The sequence below is a fragment of the Thalassophryne amazonica genome, chromosome 1 (genome assembly GCF_902500255.1).
Source record: "Thalassophryne amazonica chromosome 1, fThaAma1.1, whole genome shotgun sequence".
Taxonomy (NCBI): Eukaryota; Metazoa; Chordata; class Actinopteri; order Batrachoidiformes; family Batrachoididae; genus Thalassophryne; species Thalassophryne amazonica.
Window position 1 is genome coordinate 12,733,670 of NC_047103.1, and position 6,000 is coordinate 12,739,669.

Sequence of the window (6,000 nt, forward strand, 5' to 3'; positions counted from 1 at the left end):
TGTCTTTTTGTGGACGACATAACTCAAAACCTTCTGATCGGATTTTAATGAGGTTTTGTGCAGAGGTGGGCGTCTGGTCTCACAAAAAATGATTCAATGTTTGGGTTGATCCGAACCTGGGAACAGCATTTTCTTTAGCATTGCAGCTGTGTATCATCAAAACATTCTGAACTGCTTTGCTTTTGATTTTTTTTTTTTAATGAAGGTTATTACTGATAATATATAAGAAATTCGAAACACTGATCCAGATGATCCTGATCTTGAAATCTTTCTGGACCTGGTGACCACATAGGGCAAAAATAAATAAATAAAACCGAAGATTGCTGACTTGTGGGAGACCCTCACAACCTCAGATGTGTTTCAGATGTGAAGTTTAAACTGATTTTAAATTGTTCCACACAAAAGAAGATCAACATCTTATGAACTGGTTTAAGATTATACGTTACACTGGATTTTAAAAGTACTACAATGAAAATTCTGGCTATAAACAGATTAAATTAGAGATAATCTGATCTGAACTGGTAAACAATTGTTCCATACCAAAGAGACACTGGTTTATCGTGGTGCAGAAGTATTTTAAACTGGCATAAACTGGTTTAAACTGTTAACATTTTTCAATTTGTCAACAAACTGAATGTGTTGTGGAATAGGTCATAAGGTTCAAAGAAAAATATTCATTATTTTATGACATTTAATATACGATCGATTGGTATCGTGATGAACATGAACAGTTCTGTAGTGCACGTTGTACACACTGACTGACACCTTTTAAAAAAAACAAATCGGAGCAGAAAAAAAAACAGGCCTGTCAGAGTCAGACGGTGCAAATATTTACCCGTTTGACTGGAAACTTAAAATATAATGATGATTATTATTCCTTTTTTTTTTATTTTTAACTCGGACACAGTTGCTACTGAAGCAACTCAGGGCCACAATGTGAGCCACAGATAAGAGAGAGTAAATCTCTATGATTCCCCCCTTGCTGAGGATGCACGTTGGATGCCAGAGTGTGTGTAGGCCTGGCGTTTTGATAATGGAGTACAAGCGGCAGTGCTTTTCACATCGTAATGGCCGTGATTCAAGGAGGAAGCCACGCGGTCGTGCTACAATTAGAGCTCTTTTGTGCCTCTTCCTCTGCTTCTCTTTTCTTGTTTTTTTGCTCGCTGACACTCTTGCGTTAAAACAGTCTGCTGCTGCTGCTGCTAAGGCGAAGAAGGGGAGGGAGAGGGGGTGTCACATCGTCCTCCTGCACACACCAGATGGTACAGGAAGGAGGATTAAATAAACACACCTATTGGCAGACAGACGCCTCTCTGTGCACTGTCCCTTAATGAACATCTATGGGGAGTCAGAGGGCCCGAGCTCGTTTAGCCCGCTCTCAATGACACGCAACATTACGACTATGGTAATACACCAGTGCAATAATCACACACGGGTCAGCGTGTCACAGCAATACATTTCTTTCACACATACATGCCAGATGTTCTTCTGCAGGAGGGTAAACTGCTCTGGTGGAAATTCAAAAAAAAAAAAAGGATTTACACTTGGTTCCAACATAACGACTGGTATTCCTCTAATACACGGATTACGATGACGTCTTTAGTATTCAACCAGACTGACTTCTCCCTGTCTGCCGGTGTAGCAGAACTGGCCGCCTTTAGCCTGTAACGCATCGACGCGACCCTCCTGTCTGCGAGGGGAATCCACCGAGGAGAGCATTAAAATGCAGCCATAGCCTTGTTGCAAAGCTCCCTTCTCTTTCTTTCTGCAGCAAAGGCTTCTAAATCATCCGGCCTCCTCTATTAGACGGGAGACTTATTGAGGTAGAAACCATAAAAAATGAAGAAGGGAAATTTAATCCCTGAAATATTGATTTGCACATTAATATCAGATAGGCAGAGGGCAATCTAGCCGGGTGGAAATGACACATTGTCGACCCCTAGGAGAGGCCCGAGCCAATCTTCTAGCTGCATGTGTCTCGGGGCCCAGGAGTTATAGGACAGACTCAGCCCCCCTGACTCCCTCTCCCAGCATCCTCTCCTCCTTCTCCTCCTCACCCCCAACCTTCCCTCCTCCATCCGCACCCTTAATGAAGGCTACAACGCTGAAAATGCATGAGCTTTTAATAATAAAGAAGCTTTTTCAAGCCAGCACCTATTGTCCTCGCACGACTGTCTGCCCATCTCACACACGATATGTTTTTATTATTCTTATTTTGTTAATTATTATTCCACTCCTTTTTGTGGTGCTATGGGTAAAATGAAGCTGTTAACTCCCATGCAGAGACACAGCCTGCCTTTGATAAGAGCTGCACAGAAAAGCCAAAACAAGCCGCTTCTGCAAACACAAACCTTAAAAAACACACCATTCACGAGACAATATCATCAAATGATGAAACTCCCTGCAATTAGACCATATCATCATCTCTCACAATTTCACTTTTGTTTGAAACCAGCAGATTTCATTTTTGCATTGAAATGCTGGATGTATTTTTTTATTTGAATAATTTCATATATTAACTGGAAAGACGCAGATTTTTTTTAACCAAAAATATAAGAACTTTTTTAATGAATTTACAAAATTTAGTTTAAAGGCTGTAATTTGCCATTTTGAATAATAAATTTTTGGGGATAAATCATGATTAATATTCATTAAAAATCTAATTTGTCTATAAAGACGTAACACAAACTTTTCTATTTTCATTGAAAATTATATTATCTTACACCTAAAATTAAAAAAAAAATGTATGCCATAAACAGATAATTTAAAAAAAAAACTATAAAACATGTGGAAAGGTTGCTTTTGTGTATTTTATTTTCAGGATAAATAGAATCTGAATTGCAGATCTAAAAGAATACCAGAAAAACTATAAATGGGCACAGTGGTGCACGGGCGTAGTTTTATTTGGAGTCGTAACGGACCCTGCACTGACTGGCCCCTTGGCCCTGATGTGTGTGTGTGTGTGTGTGTGTGTGTGTGTGTGTGTGTGTGTGTGTGTGTGTGTGTGTGTGTGTGTGTGTGTGTGTGTGTGTGTGTGTGTGTGTGTGTGTGTGTGTGTGTGTTTCCTTCCAGTGCGATCGATGTCCCCCTGTCACTGTCGCGTCCCAATTCAAGTCTCCAAATACAGCAATCAAAGCGCAAAACCACACGACAAAGCGCACATCTGCGCTCTTTCTACGTTAAAAATCACACGAAAAGATGTTCCAAGCCGAATCCGGAACAAGAAGGATTTCTAAATCAAATAACTGTTAATATGTGTGCATTAATGATGGTAACTGTGAGTGCGTTTTTGTCTTTGAAGAGAAATAAATTGAGGAAGATCCAGGAGTTGTCGGATAGAGGGGAGTCGCCGTCATCAGCAGCCCAGCGATGAGCCTGCCTCCCCGGCGACACAGCCACGCACGCTTCGGTCAAAGTCAGACGACTCGTGAGCGCTGCTCGCGCCGGGATCCGTGCACTTTGACATATTTTTTTTAGGAAAGAGAATTTGAAAATGGATCGTATCTGAAGACTGGTCGGTTTTTAATGCCTGGAAAGCGCGTGAAACCGCTGTGTTAAAAAGCGGAATGAAGCGCCATGGCGCATCCAGAACGCCTCAGTCTGGTGAAGCTCCAGTCGGACATGTGAGGGATCGGACTCCTGGAAACAAGACACCGCGTCGACGAACCGCGAAGGACAGGAATCCTCGGACTCATCCAGCGGAACAAGTTTTAAAAAGCGGTGAAGGTGGACACGTTGTGCCTCTGCTCCACCGGGGACGCACGCGTAAAAACACCTCGGACCCTGTCAGGCGTTTGTTTTATTGGAGCCGAATCGCCGGAGCTGCACAATATGCGCCTTTATTGTGGACTAAAACAGCCAGCACCTGTTATCCAAACAGCCCCGATGTCAAAAATCCACCAGCTGGGGAGAGATAATCGATACCGGACCCCTAAATCTACCACACACACCCCAGAGTGCTCGATAAAAGTTAAAGGGAGAGGTGCAAAGGACCAAACTTACTTTCTTCCCCCTCCAAAGCCGTCACCTCCGGCTCCTCTCCGTGCGCTCGACTTTCGAAAACAGTCACATCCAGCGGCTTGCGTAATTGGACAATCAAAAGGTGGAAAAGCAGAGAAAATTACAATAATCCTCCAACTTTAGAGTGGCAAAGCCGGGGTAAAAATCACCGAGAGCTATCCCTTATTTTGGTTCCGGTGGCGGTGAAACGACGTGTCGACACGGGCTGCCTCGCGGTGTCTCTGTGGAAAAAGGGGGTCGCGAAACGCAGGACGGGAAACGAAAATCCGATATGTCTTTATTCTGCTAATTATTATCGTTTTAGCCCTGTTTAAAAAAATGGCTGATTAAGTTGAGTGCGCATGTCTTTGTGTGTCTATTTCCCGATATGCACTCTGGGAATGGGTAGAGAGAGAGAGAGGGCGAATGGGAGAGAGAGAGAGACAGAGGGAGGGAGGGTGCAAGAGAGCCGAGGAGGGAGGGAGGGAGAGCGAGAGGAGAGAGAGAGAAAGAGAGATGGAGGTGTAATTAGTGAGTTGATCAACAGTCTCCAAATGACGCGCGCAAGTAGGGAGCCCTGTGCGCACAGGATAAACTCCCTTTACGCAGAAAGGAAGAAAAAACAGTATAAAGTACAGCAAAAGGCGCATGTTATGTCAGGTTTTTCAGGTGATCATTTCTCATCTGTAAGTAAATTGATGTGGTGTTTTAATGTTTGAAGCTCGTCTTGTTACTGACGCTACATTGTGCGTCCTTGCATCACTGGAAATGTAATAAAAAGCGCACCATAATCGATGAAAATATATTCACATTTATCCATAATACATCAGAGAAAACACCTGAATACTTTTAAAAAAGCACATGCACACAGATTTGCACTTTTGATCTTTAAATGTACTTAAAGAAACATTTTCGAGCTCAGATTTGCACAAAAATCCACCACATGTTGGAAAGGCTTCACTGCCCTACGGGACCACCGAGGCCCCTTGCACGTTCAGTGTATACCCCCAAAAAGTCCAAGGCAGGGCCGCACAAAATTGTTCTTTAAAGGTTCTCGTGGGGTTGCAACGCAGAGCGGTGCGTCATGGTGGTTTGGAGGCCATAAGGAGACTTTACAGAGTCTCAATCTGGGAGAAAATCAAGAGATCTTGGTCTTGGGAGGAAAAAAAATCGAAGCTGGGGGTGAAGTGAACTGCATGATCCGGGGCTCGGGTGTGATGATAAGGCTGCTGCTGGCAGTGAACTACCAGGTCAGTGACTGGACTGCATCCACACCAACTGGATCCTTACAGAAGCCATGAGATCCGAGCCCGACCCGACCTGAGGCAGTTTATTTTGGGTTGAGAGAGGTCTCTGACACGCGCGCGCACACACACGCACAAAAAAGAGGGGTGGGTGGGTCGAGGTGAGGAACAGAGGCATCACTTTTCACCCGGATCCGAGGTTCCTGCTGCTGCAGCTTCCTCCGCGTCCTCCAGGGGGGATTTTCCAACCCCGTCAACCCCGATGCGCTTCGCTCACAGACGGCGTGGAGTCGATACAGCCGTCCGTCGAGCTCCTCGGTGGACTTTAAACGGAGGACTTTTGTAGACAGAACCGTGATTTCGCTTTCTGCTGCATGACGGGACTTATTTGGCACTCCGTGCGCGCGTCGCGGAGCTGGGTTTGCTGTATTTTTCTCTTCTTTCTTTCTTTTTGAGGAGAAAAGGCAGAAAGCGGATTTGGAGACGTGATGTGCCGCTTATCGTTCGCTAAATCCCCCCTCCAGCCGCCGGTCTCCGCCCTCCTTGTCTCCGCGCAGCCGATGCTCTTTCTTCGGAGAAGACCGCAAGAACTCTCATTTGGCCCCATTTCCAGATCTGCACAGTCCTCGATTAATTATAGATTTTTTTTTTCTCCGCTCCGGTGTCTGTGCGCGCGCAAATGTGTGCAAATAAATGACCAGGAAACAGTTTTAACCGTTTTACTACTGATTAGCGCACATTTAAGTAGTTTAATTGC

The 6,000-nt window shown here is 44.5% G+C and overlaps 1 protein-coding gene across 1 annotated transcript in view; it reads right to left on the reverse strand.

Moving 5' to 3' along the window:
• Nucleotides 1-4,728, reverse strand: part of zfhx4 (zinc finger homeobox 4) — a 205,793-nt gene extending 201,065 nt beyond the window's left edge. The window contains exon 1 of the mRNA XM_034164139.1: nt 4,003-4,728. The gene's annotated coding sequence lies outside the window, so the exon portion shown is untranslated. The remainder of the gene's footprint in view (nt 1-4,002) is intronic.
• Between the last annotated feature and the right edge of the window lie 1,272 nt (nt 4,729-6,000).